We start from the raw sequence: 14013 nt of genomic DNA, 5'->3' as shown, positions 1-14013 counted from the left end.
TATTAAGCACCTACTGTATGCTATGCATCAGATACAAAGCTAAGTCCTTGATATTCCATGTTTATGTTCTCGGTGAAAGTATTTAGGGGTATATGCTGAGATTGAAAGCTCTAGTTGAACTCATTGCTTTTAGAGATGAGAAAACCTAGGTACAAAGTAGTTCAGTGAACTGCCCAAGGTCACACATTTATTTAATGAAGGTCAAAAGCAGGATTTGAACCCAGGTTTTGGTGACTCTAAGTGTGACTCCTCTATACTTCCTCTTAGTAATGACTTTGTTCACTCTCTCATTTCTGTGCATGTCCCCCAGATTTGGAGTCCATTCAATTATTTACCTCCTGCCAAGGGGTCTTTTACCATCAAAAGGATTACTTCCTTGTCTCCTCTATTTCAGGGCCAGGTGCCCAACAGCCAGGTGATCTCTTGTCTCTGTTGGGGAAGTGTCTCCCAGACTCCCAGAATGCACTCACACCCACAACCATTGACCTCCCCTACCCGTCTCATTCATTTGCAGGCCTCCCAGGCTGTCCTTCTCTTCCCTAGACACCCACCCTTGTTGGTCAGGATCTTGTTGCCTCTTGAATCTCCACCCAACAGCTTCTTTTGGCAGAGACGTAACAGTTGGCAGCAGCCCAGCAGAAGACTCAGCCCATCGGCACTCAGCCATGTGGGCTCAGCAGGCTGTGAGCGTCACTCCCTATGGTGGTGCTTGAGCTCCTCCCTGCCATCCCAAAATAGAGCCCTGCTGGCTTCTATTTCTTCAAGTAGAATCCTTTCTCATCCCATTCATTGTGGAGGTCATCCTCTCTTCACAGTATTTCTATAAGAGGATTTGTGTCTCCGATTGGTCGGGTGCTTCCTGTGAGACATTTATTGGCACAATAAGTGCCACAATACCTACTTTATTTACTTCCTCTTGGTCAGTGGAGAGACATGAAAGGCATACTTAACAACATGGGACCAGATCAAACTGGAGCTTGTTATGGGGGTAGTTATCTGCAGTGACCTTGTCAAAGAGGCTTTTGGTGACCCAGATTGGACTGCCCAAAGAATATACTTGATGCCCACCTTGTGCCTGGCAAAAGAGGAGTCATACTAGAACCTCTCAGGTTCACCACTTCCCACAGTGAACTCTAGAAGGTCTTCCCAGGGCATCCTTTGTTCATCCATTGAATCCTCTTTAGAGCAAGGTTCTTAACCTAAGTTTCACAAATTCATTTTCTTAATTTCTTGATAATTTGCTTACAAATAACTTATACCGGGGCAGCTAGGTGGCGCCCTAGCACATAGAGTCAACAAAACTCATTTTCCTGAGTTCAAATCTGACCTCAGATATGTACTAATAGTGGGCAAGTCACTTAAGCTGTTGGTCTCAGTTTCCTCATCTCTCAAATGAACTGGAGAAAGAAATGGCAACAAACCATTACAGTATTTTTGCCAAGAAAACCCAAAATGGGGTCATGAAGAATTGGACATGAGACTGAAAAATGACTAAATATCATAATCAGTTTTTCTTGTAATCTTGTGTTGTTCATTGTATGCATTTCAAATCATGATTCTGAGAAGGTCCACAGGCTTTCCCACATTGCTGCCCAAGGAGACCAACATACACAAAAGGTTAAGAACCCCTGCTTTGGGGGGGGGGAGAGGAAAAATTGTACATACTGTACTCACATGAAGACTTTAGAAAACTGGGCAGTAAGTGGAGATAGATAGATAAATAGATAGATAGATAGATAGATAGATAGATAGATAGATAGATAGATAGATAGATAGATAGATAGATAGATAGATAGATAGATAGATAGATAGATAGATTTATGTATATATGTATACAGAGAGAGAGAGAGAGATTTTTTGCCTTTTTTGCCCAAGGTAGAGGAAAAGGATCATTTGTTTTAGATTTCAGAGGCAGCCTCTGGAATTAGTAATAGTTCTGTGCATCCAGATGCCATAACTTTGAGAGAGAATAACTAAAAAAAGATGGAACCTTGACCAGAACTTTTGGTGTTCCTCCCGGGTGTTTTTCAGCTAAGCAACCCACAAGTATGCCTTTGCCTTTGGAAATGTTGAACAAAAACACAGGGTGTGCCAAGTGGCTATTTATAGGCAGATTCTTCTGATCCTTCATGAATTATGGCTTTCCTTATAATTGTCTCCAGACTAGTGGTAGAGCCATACCTGTTAGAGAGAGAGAGAGAGAGAGAGAGAGAGAGAGAGAGAGAGAAGAACATGCCACTGAGTCTCTGATGGTTCAAGATACCAATGATCACGGCTAATGTTTCCATAATTCTTTGAGGTTTGTGAAGCACTTTATCTGGATCATCTCATCCAAACTTCCCAGCAACCCTTGGAGGGAAGTGCTGTCAAAATATCTCCATTTTACAAATGAGGAAATTGAGGATGAAAGAAGTTATATGACTTCCCCAGGGTCACAAAGGCAGTAAATATCTGTGATAGGATTTGAAATAAGGCCTTCCTGACTCCCATGTTCAGGTCTCTGATGTGTAAGGGCTTGGACAGTTGAGGACTGAAGAGTAGGTCAGTAAGCATGTATTGAGCACTTACTGTATACCAAACTACATTGTGCTAAACATTTTGGATACAATGATAAAAGTGAGAGCCTCCCTACCCTTGGGGAACATGGAGTTTAATGAGGAAGGGCTAGAAATATATAGATGGACATACATGCACAAAATGAATACCACATAGTGATAGGGGAGGGGGCACTCAGAGTGGTTTGTTGGATCACGTTCCTCATATTTTAGGTCTTCTGTCTCGAGGTTCCACTATCTGAATGGTGAGAACCATTGCACATTCAAGAGTTTGGCATAACATTAAATCTAGTGGAATTTTGAAGTCTCTGGATCCCATTACTGCTGAAGCCTTTAAAAAATCAGGAATAGTCTTTTAATTTCTTTTCCTTCCCTCCCTCCCCCATCAGTGACATCTTAAAATAACATGAAAAGTCATCAAAAATTGGATGTCCAGAAGCTCAGAAAATCCCCCTGCTAAAAATGGCAGCCCTACTAGTTATCTCATTACTCTGCTCTTGGAGATTGGTTTAAAATTCCCTTTATCTTACAGTCAGCTTCCTGAAGTCCACTACACTCCGAAGTGCTCATCCACTGCATTTATTAATCCTTAACAAATCCATCTTTTCTTCTATAAAAGGAGATAGCTGTGGAAGTATGTGCCCCAGGATAGACCACTGTGATTATAGAGACACAGCAGATAAAAAATTACATAGATTTCCTGAGAGCAAGGACAGGGTGTGGAGGTTCCCTCCTGTAAGGGAGCAACAGTAAGGGAAAGCCCCCACTTCCCCCCCTTCTTCTCCCTGAGTTGTAAAGATGAGGAATACCAGGACATCTTCTGAAGTCGGTGATTCACCTGATGAGTACACATCCTACTGAGTTTTCCCATTTCCCTTAAATTTTGAATTGCACCAACCACTACCCTGGTAGAAGGCTTCTCCAGCATGTCCCCCCACCAGGTATCCAAAGCCCCACCCCTTCAGTTTATTTTTATGTCTGATCTTCCCCATTAGATTATACAGAGACTTTCCTTGTATCCCTAGAATTTACCTCAGGGTTGCGCTTAATAAATAGTAGGCACTTAATCAATGTTTCTCATCTACTAACTGTTGCACTGGGTCACAGAATGCCAGGGCTGGGAGGGCTCTCTGGACCAACCCAAGGTCAAACCAGAATCCCTCTACAGCATATGATGTGACAAGGTATCATCTGACCTTTCTTGAAGAAGCTCACTCTCAGGATTTACCTCAGTGATGAGCAAATAGTAGGTGCTTAATAAATGTTTGCTGACTTGACTCGCCACCTCCTAAGCTAGCCCAGTCTATGTGGGGACCCCTCTGATTGCTAGGACATTTTCATGACACCTAGTTGCCTTCTCTGCTCCTGGACGTTCTACCTTCTTGGGATCAAGTAGAACAAAGCCAAAAAAAGGGTAAGACAGTGTTGGTGCCTTCCCCTGGTAAGACGGTGTTGGTGCCTCCCCCTGGTAAGACGGTGTTGGTGCCTCCCCCTGGTAAGACGGTGTTGGTGCCTCCCCCTGGTAAGACAGTGTTGGTGCCTCCCCTTGGTAAGACAAGGATGGTGCTTCCACCTAAATCATCTCTAACCTTTCCCAAGTTTTATTTGTTTGTTTGTTTAGACAGAATTTCAAATTTGGGAGGAATTTATACCTGAAAAAAGAATTCCTTTAATAAAAACAGCAAGAATGATAACCAGCTTTTATAGAGAACTTTAAAATTTGCCAAGCACAAATATTATCACATTTTACCCTCCCAACAAGCCTGGGAGTTGGGTTGGTTAATTGGCAAATATTGATGAGGTGGTAATTCTGTACTAAGCGTAGATGTATTCCTGAAGCAGCTAGGTGACCCAATGAGTCAGGAACAGATGTTCAAATCTGGCCTCAGATACTTGCTTTATGACTCTGTTTGCCTCAGTTTCCTTATCTGTAAAGTGACCTGGAGAAGGAAATGGCAAAGTTCTCTGGTCTCTTTGCCAAAGAAGCCCCAGATGGAGTCACAAAGAGTTGGATGAGATAGAAAAATAACTAAGCCACAACAAATACTGTTATTGTAAAGGACTTCTGGCCAGTCAGCACCAAAGAACTGTTGTATCTCTTCCTTGTGATACGTGAGAGGAAAATCCACAGTCACTGGGGGAAATTCTCCGTTTGAAACCTGACCAGGCTGTTTATTGAGGCTCGATCTGTGAATCAGAGAACATCAGGCTTGGTCCTCCTCTCTGCCTTGAGTGGCCAGATGGTTTGGGTTGGCAGGTGAGGGCGCTTCTCTTATGAGAAATGCTATTTCTGCTAGAGATTCCATCTCTTTATGGAATGAGAATTCCAAGCTGAAATATTCTCTCCCAGCCTCTGCCGAGGCTCTGCTGTCAGAATGCTAATCGGTTCTCACTGACCACTAAGGGTCTACTGACACCCTGGCCTGGAATTTAGATAGGAAGTGGGAGAAGGGAAGGCTAGGGAGAGATGCAGATTCATGTCAATCTAGCTTCCTTTTCAATTCCTTGGAAATTTCTGGGTAAGATGCTACCCTAGTAAGAGTTTATTGCTGTGTTTACTTTCCTTCTAGTCAGGCTGCCCCACATTCTGAGACACCAAGGCTATTACAAGACCTCCACCCACCTTTGCTACTTTGTCAGACTGATTCACTGCCCCCACAGGTTGTTCCCACCAAATTGGTCTGCTTGCTGAGTTTCCAGCCTATGCGCCTTTGTATACACCACCTCCCATCTGTGTCTTGCTTGCCTTCTCCACCTCTGGAGTTTGGAGGCCATCTGTCTTACAAAGGAGGAAATGGAGACCCTTGAAGGCAGGCACGTTTGACTTGTCTTTAGCCCTGACTCAGGTCCTTGAACAGAGTAGGGGCAACTAATGCTAAAAGAAGTTAATAATCCTCCTTGATTATTTATTAAACATTTTAGTTAGTTTAGAAGTTTTTCTTCTTTTTTAATTTATTTTTTATTTTTATTTTTGAAAAGAAAAAGGGTTTCTTCTTATTCTTATTTCCACTGAGTGATGATTCATTTCTGTGTCTTGGAACATATATTTGATGCCTTACAGGTGAAAAGGCATCTTCAGAGAACCTTTTTATTGATCTTGGAGTTGAACTTTCCATCAGTGCCCAAGCCAAGATGGCAGCCCTTTCAAATCACTTCTTCAGGAGCCAATTATCAATTTTCACAATCGAGTTTCTCTGCTCCTCCCTCTCATTGCTCAAACATTCATCCATTTCATGACCAACTTCATAGGAAAAGGGACCCTTTATTTGTTTTATGGGGGAAGGACTGAGACAACTTGTAATTCCTGCTGAAAGGCTTATCTGCTATGGAAGGTGGGAGCAACTGTGCCAGGGGAGTTTTTTTAGTGAAAAGTTCATTTTCCTGTGATCCTCTATCTCCAATGAATAGGTAAAGCTAAGAGTTAGATTTAATTAAAATTAAGAATGTGAGACCTGAAATATCTAAGCTTAAGAATTCCACTCCAAGCATTTAGTTTTCCCCTCATCATTTGCTCCATCTTTTCATGTGTATAGACACACATGTCCTACTCACTTGAGGTCCATTTGTTTCTGGTGGCAAGCAAAAGAATGGTTATATTCAAGAGGTATTTAAAACCCTCCCTCCCATATTCCCTTCCTTCCTTCCTGCCGTCCTCCCTCCCTTCCTTCCTTCCTCCCTTCCTTCCTTCCTCCCTTCCTTCCTTCCTTCCTTGCTTCCTTCCCACCTTCCCTCCTTCCTTCCTCTTCCCTCCCTCCCTCCCTCCCTTCCTTTCTTCCTACCTTCCTTCCTTCCTTCCTTCCCTCCCTCCTTCCTTCTTTCCTTCAGTTATTAGGAATACATTCCTTTCTCTGCTCCCACACAGAGAACATGTTGTAATCATCCTGACTGGCCTCACCTGTGTAAATCACCCGCAAGGCAGCTGGTGAGACAATGAATTGATAGTTGGATTGATAAGACATGAGTTCAAATTTTTCCTTAGACACACACTAGCTGTGTTGACCCCATTTGCTTCAGTTTCCTGATCTGTAAAATGAGTTGGAGAAGGAAAGGGCAAAGTGCTCCAGGATCTTTGCCAAGAAAACCCCAAATGGGATCATGAAAAGTCAGACATGACCGAAAACAACTGAAAAACAATAAAATGGAAGAAATAACAATAGCTACTTCCCAGTGATTGTGAGGTTCAAATATATTTATAAAGTGTTCAATACAATATCTATAAATCATCTAGTGAGGATGAGGATGAGGATGATGATGACAGTCCAACTTGGTTTTCTCTGTTTGTATCTCCTTGACTGGTTTTATTGAGCTGAATGCTCCATATAGATGATAAAGACCAACCTATAGAAACCAGGATTACTGTAGGTAGGAAGGTCTCCACCCAATTGGGGACCAGGAGCTCCTTGGATTGGTGAAAGGCCTTCTGGCTGCTATGGTCATTTATGAAACTCTCAAATCTTTGAGTAGGTGTGAAGCAGCCTTCACTTATTCAGTAGCTTAAATTAATCCTTTGATAACAACTGCCTCCAGGCTCTCAGACTCTCTTATCACCGGCAGCTTCTGCTTGAGGCTTCATGATGGGGAGTGAGCTCATTTCCTTTTCTATAGGTCTACTGGAAGGAACATTTTCCTTCTATCAGGCCCACATTTTGCCTCCTTGCAATGTCTCTTGGCTCCTCTTCCCTCAGAAGTATTTAGGATAACACATCTAATCTCACCTCTACAGGATAACCCCATCCCCAAATACTTGATTGAGAGCTATCATGTTCCCTGTATCCAGGCCTAGCATCCCTCAGCTCCCTTCATCATACTTCATATGGCATAATCTGGAGGCCCTTCACCATACATCTTAATATCAATGCCTTCCTACAGGGTCATGCTCAGAAGTGAACAGAACATTTTAAATGTCTCACCAAGTCAGCCAGCCATCAAGCTATCATTGTCCTAGCCCTGGACACTGTCTCTCTGTTGATATAGTGAAAGTAACAACTTTTTTGGCTGCTATCAGATACTTGTTAAACCATAGCATGATCCACTCAGAATCCCAGATCGTTTTCAGATGAACTCCTACGTAGCCACTCTTCTCCATTCCCCATCTTCCACTTCTGGAGTTCTAAACTTAAGCATAGCAATTTTCAATTATCTCCACTTAATCCTATTAGTGGTTCAAATTTGGTTCAAAGTTCTAGACTGTCCAGATCTTTCTAGATCCTGATCCTTTCATCCAGCATGTTAACTGGTCTTCCCAGCTTTGCAACCAATTATTATGCCACCTTTGATTTTATCTTAACTCATTGATTAAAAAAAATGTTGCCAAATAGATCCCTGAGGCATCTTGCTAGAGATTTCCTTCCAGTTTCTCTACCAATAAGTACTGTTTGGGTGTGGCCATTTGAGCATATTTATCTCTGCCATTATCTCTACATCTCCTTCACAAAAACAAGATAGACTTGGCCAAATTCTAAAATTGTCCTAAGCTCTATGTACAGTTTCCCTTGATTTGACCAGTGGGGCTAACCCTGCCATAAAAGGAAATGTGGTTAGTTTGGCATCCCCTATTCTTGATAAATGATCTGCTTGCTTGGTGTGCCCCATATCTTCTCAATTCCTTCACAGGAAGAACCACTTTCTTCTAGGCTCCTTTTAGCATTCTGGGATTCCTTCAACTCCTTTAAAAATTCAGTATTTTTTTCCATTATAGAAATCCCATAGATTTTTGTCTAGACTGCCTTGAAGTCCCAGCTCCCTGTCCTTTTAATTAGGACAGTTTCCCGCTCTTCTTAAACTTGCTATTTATACTGAAACCTATGAAAACGTAGCATTTGACATGAAACTTGAAGCTCTGCTTGCAAAGATGTGAATCCTCAAAAAGAAGGCCACTGCTTACGGTTCTCATGTAGGGGGATGTGAAAACCAGGAGAGATGCCTGCTTGCCACAAATCCCATTTCCACTTAGCCGGCCCTTTGTTGTCGTTTCTGTTGTCTGCAGTCTGGCGTTGTTGGCCTAAACTCCTCCATCTGTCAAGGATATTTGTTTCTGGGGCCCCTCCCTTGTTCGCTATTTCTTTCTAGCTACTGCTAGCTATGTTGAGGAAATTATTCTTATACCTATAAGATTCTCAGAAGCACCTAGCTAGATGCTACTTCTAATGGATAGATAGACTTTAGAGTCAAGAAATCTGTGATCAAATACTGCCTCAGACCTGTGTGACCCCGGGCAAGTCACTTAATCTGTGTTTGCATTAGTTTTCTCATCTATGAAATGGGGATGATATTAATAATAATAATAGTAATGATAGGAGTATCTATCTCCCAAAATCAAATGAGATAATGCATTGAAATTAGTTCTTACTGCTTTAATGTTGTTTCTATTATTGGTCTGCCACTTCATCTTCTCATGTGGCTGCTACTTGACCATCTTGCAACTATTCCAGAACTGCCAGGAAGGTTGGCTTCATTCTCCAGGTCTGGAAATGATCTGATTGGAGGAGGAACAGTTGAAGGACTGAAAATGTTCAGCCTGGAAAACAGGAGGGGGAGGCATGATTGGCACCTTTAAATATTCAAAGGACCTCCATATTGCTGGAGATTTTTCCAAGTACCTCAGGTTCTAGAACCTTCCCATCCCCTCCTACCCCATTAAGGTCCTTTTTTTATTTCCTCTGTGTATATCCTCTGATATACAGGGAGATGCACATTGTTTCCCATTAGAATAGGAGCTCCTTGAGGGCAGGGGATGTTTCTTTTTTGGTTTTTTCATCACCCACACTGAGCCTACCACAAAATAGGTACTTAATAAATATTTGTTAATTAGCTTATTGAGGTGGGAAAGGGACCTCTCACCCTTTTAAAATGCCACAGTAATGACAACTAAATGGTGCCACAGTGGATAGAGCACCTGGCCTAGAATTTAAAGCTATATGGCCTTGGGCAAGTCACTGAACTCAATTTGCCTCAGTTTCCTCATCCATAAAATGCATTAGAGAAGGAAATGGCAAATCACTTCAGTATTTTTGCCAAAAAAAAAAAAAAAAACCAAATGGAGTTTCAAAAAGGTGAAAAACAACTGACTATAATAACAAATTTCTGGATATATCATTCTCTTTTCCCCTGTTTCTCCCCAAATTGGTCTTTCTCTTATAATTAATAAAAGCAATTAAGCAAAAAAAATAGTGTGATAGTCTGACAACATATTCCTCTTTGAATCCCTATAGTTCCTTCCCCCTTCCTACTCACCCCAATCCGTTCTGCTTAACCAGGACTGGTGATCACAGATTATTGCTCAGTTGTATTTCCTTGTTAGTGATCACACCATTTATAATACTAGAGTGGTTGTCTAATTCTGTTTACTCCCAGGAAGGAATCCATTCTTTGCATAGGTTAATCTTCAAACAGAGAAAGTCTTTTTTAATGATTCTACCAGTTAAACAAGGGAATTGGGCTATGGATTTAAATGCAGTAAGTGCTTTGTCACTAAAAATACTGAAACAGAGACTGGACAACTCTTTTTGTCAGAGATGTTATGGAGGGTCATTCCATAATTAGAGAGATAGAGTGAGAGTGAGAGATAGATAGATAGATAGATAGATAGATAGATGGATGGATGGATGCTAGATGAAGAGGTGGATGGATTGATGGAGAGATAGATATAAATAAAGCATTTCTTAATTGCTTACTGTATACAGGCACTCTATGCTAAACACTGGGAATTCAAATAACTTAAGATAGTCCCTGCCTTCAAGGTGTTTGCATTCTAATGGGGGAAATCAATGCCTCAAGGAGCTGGATGGAGGGGTTGAAAAAAATAGGAGGTTCCTGGGTCTGCAGTGGTTGGAGGGGGTTAGACCAAATGACTTTCCTTCCAGCTCTGCTTAATGATTCTCTGTGCATCCTGTCTTCTTCCCTGATATGTGGCTGCAAGAGGATCCTCAGATGTATAATAAGTGAAGCAGGATCACCAGCCTGCCAAGTTGATGATCTGTTGTCACCATGGTGGCTCCCATCTTCCCAAAGGATAATCCTTAAGTTAGTGTTGCCCCTGTGCTACTTAGAGAATAGAATTCAATGAAGCCAGAGGGCTCCATGCTCCATCGGCAGCCCAGAGGGCCTAAGTAATCCATGTCTTGAGTATTCTCTTGGCTTCTCCTCTATCCATTAGATGGTGCTGGCTTTGTAAGTTGGGTCTGGACCATTGGCAGGCCTTTCAGATCAGTCTGATGGTGTTAACGATTCATGAGTCATTTAAGGATGTTCTGTTCCATTATTAATTATGTAACATTTCTCACTGCAGAATAAAATGTTTGCTTATATTTCATGAAGATAATGAAATGGCAGGCGGAGGGTTGATAAATATTCAAAGCAAGAGCATGGTTTAATTTGGTAGAAAACTCCTAAAATCTGTCCTTATTAACTGGTAGAAAATATACCCTTCATTTAAATGCCCCATTTAGACATTTTTTAAAATTGTCAGTGAGTTGGAGACACTGTACTTACTGTCAGAACCTGGATTCTGGTGCCAAGTCAGGGCATAGCATGGTGGCACATGGTGGCACACACCCCTAGTCCTTGGAATTGGGGAAACTGGGGCTTCAGAGAGGCCTTAGGGGAGTTTACCTCTGGCCAAAACTAGACAAGTGTCTGTACTGTCTGGCATTGATAGGATGACCTCCTCCCCAAGGAGTTGGGGACCATTGGTCCACCTAATGGGAGGTGAACTGGCCCAGCTTAGAAATAGAGTATTTCAAAGCTTCCATGCAGAAGAGCATTAGGTTTGGACTAAGATTAGGAAATTGCATCAGGACCAGGAAGGTTTATGACACAGTTGAGGGGGCCAAGAAGCAAATGGGGGGACCTAGACTCAAAAAAAGATAATAAATCCCCCATATGCTACTTTGTGGCCTTAGTGGAGGACTGCAATGTCAGGACATGGAAATATGGTCCTTCCTTTGGACAAAGGCAGGGATTCACTGCTGGTTAGTTTGAGAGGATTCAGATGGTTTTAAGGTACTCCCTTCCACCTCCCACCCCTCCAGGGACAACGGGGGGACAGCTCTGGCCCAGATCTTAGTCTTCATGAGCCCCTTTTTGCTGTTTTTATTGACGCTGGGTAGGCTCTCCTCTTTTGATCCTCAATATGCCCTTTGGTCCTTTGTTTCTGAGATCTCTGGGACTTCTCTTCTCTCCATCTATTATCTTGCTTAGTAATCTTATCCGCTCCCATGGATTAATGATCATATTTAAACAGATAATTCATATGGTATGTATATGTATGTATGTATGTATAGGAACAGCTAGGTGGAGCAGTGGATAGAGCACTGGCCTTGGAGTCAGGAGAATGGGAGTTCAAGTCCAGCCTCAGATACTTGCTACTTACTAGCTATGTGACCTTAGGCAAGTCACTTCACCCTGATTGCCTCGCATCTGGGACCATCTCCAGTCATCCTGATTCCTATCTGGCCACTGGACCCAGATGGTTCCAGAGGAGAAAGTGAGTCTGGTGGTTTAGCGCAGCCCCCCTGTCACTCAAATCCAATTCATGGGCTTGTCATGGCATCACCTCCCTGGTGTCCTGGTCTTCTTTAAAATGAAAAACAAACATTATTATGATATGTATTTATATGTGTCTGCATACATATTTATGCAGGTGTGTGCAGATATCCCACATATCACTGTTAGCCATTTTTGTCTGTATGTCCCATAGTCATCTCAACCATCCTATATCCAGAACAGATCTATATCTCCTCTCAAACATCTCCCCTTTCTAAACTTCCCTACTTCTATGGGGTCATCAGCATCCTTCAGTCACCCATCTTTCTCACCTTGCAGTCATCCCATGGGGGAAGAGGGGCCTCCATTCATCAGGAAAAGGCATTACTTGAGCAGTTTAGAAGGCAATTGGATTCTAAACCAGGAGAGAGTGCATTCCAAGTAGGAGAGCCAGCAACAAGAACGGGAGGGGGGAGATGGAGAGTCATAGGGAAGGAGCTGCAAGAAGGCCACTTGAGTTGGTTCATAGTGAGTGGGAAGGAGGATGACATGTAATAACACTGGAAAAGGAAGCTGAGGCCAGACTGTGAGAGGCTTGCCTTCAAAGCTAAACCAAATGGCTTCTTTTGGTCCTAGAAGCAATAGGGAGCCCCTGGAGATTATTGAGCAGAGATATAACATGGTTTGACCTGCACTTTTGGAAAATTATTTTGGCAGCTGTGTGACAGATGGATTGGAGATCTAAGAGACTCAGGACTGGGAGATGAATTGGAAGGCAATTGCCATTGTCTTTTTCATTTCCTTCTTATATCTTATTATGTCTTATTTCTCTCCCAATGGAGAACATAAGCTCCATAAGGGCTAGGCATGGCAGGATTTCCTTTGTGGTCTTTGACCCCATTTGTTCCTTCCACCTAATAAAATGTAGCCAAAGATTGAGACCACATTTGAGTCTTGCTCAAGGAAGACTTCTTAGATTTTCTGCAATGGGGCTTTGGGATCACAAATAACAAAGGAGAAAAATGAAACCTAGTCAGAAGTCAATAAGAGGACCCAGGATATTTCAATAATCAATATAAATTTCATTTATTCATTATTTTATTATAGAAATGCAAAAGGGTGGTATGATGAGGGGAGCCTTATATTATACTTTCTTGGATTATATTTATAATACATATATGCAGTTGAATGATGGCACCCTAGAACTGATCCTGCAAGGGACTCAGCTCATTTTACAGATGTGGAAACTGAGGCCTTAGAAGTTCAGTGACTTAGCAAGGTCACTTGGGTGGTTGGAAGCCCAGGTGGGATTCAAGCTCAGGTGATAGCCTATGGTTCTAGAAAACTGGAAGGGATCTCAGAAATATCTATAGGTTATTCCATTCATTTTACAGATGTGGAAACTGGGACCTAGTTAAATAGCTCCTTAGAAGCTCACACAGGTGCTCATTTCGGCAGCACATATACTAGAAGCTCACATAGGTAGTAAGGTCAGAGGTGGGATTGGAATCCAGGTCTTGACTATAGACCAAGAGCCCCTTCCACTATATTTTACTTGTCTGTATTCCTTTTTCTACCCCTCCCCTCAAAGTAGAATCGCTTGAGGACAGGGACTAGACTTTAAGAAAAAAATCTTTGCATGGCCATGGCCCTGCTAACGTATGTTGAACAGGACAAAGAACTGTCTTCTCTTCACCTCAATCTAGTTCCTTTAAGTGTCCAGCAGGGGGAAGATTGGAGCTTCTGACCATGCCCTCTTGTCCCCAAGCTAAGGCCCTCACTTGCCCCTGGGCTGACGGGGACCCTTGCTCTGGTCCTTAAGGATATGAAGGCAGGAAGCCTCACTGTCCCATCTGCACTAAGCAGAACCAGGCTCTTTCGTCCAAGTGGATTCTTGAAATGGGGAGCCCATTGCTTTGGAGCTCACTTGCCTTTGACTAGAAATGGCTGAGAACATTCTCCTTTGCTAGGAAAG

The 14013-nt window shown here is 42.4% G+C and overlaps 1 protein-coding gene across 23 annotated transcripts in view; it reads left to right on the top strand.

The window, feature by feature from the left end:
• LRRFIP1 (LRR binding FLII interacting protein 1) overlaps positions 1 to 14013 on the top strand; it is a 193045-nt gene that overhangs the window by 35110 nt on the left and 143922 nt on the right. The gene's annotated exons all lie outside the window — the stretch shown is intronic.

Source organism: Macrotis lagotis, chromosome 5, assembly GCF_037893015.1.
Source record: "Macrotis lagotis isolate mMagLag1 chromosome 5, bilby.v1.9.chrom.fasta, whole genome shotgun sequence".
NCBI classification, from domain to species: Eukaryota; Metazoa; Chordata; class Mammalia; order Peramelemorphia; family Peramelidae; genus Macrotis; species Macrotis lagotis.
This window is presented reverse-complemented; position numbering and strand designations above follow the sequence as displayed.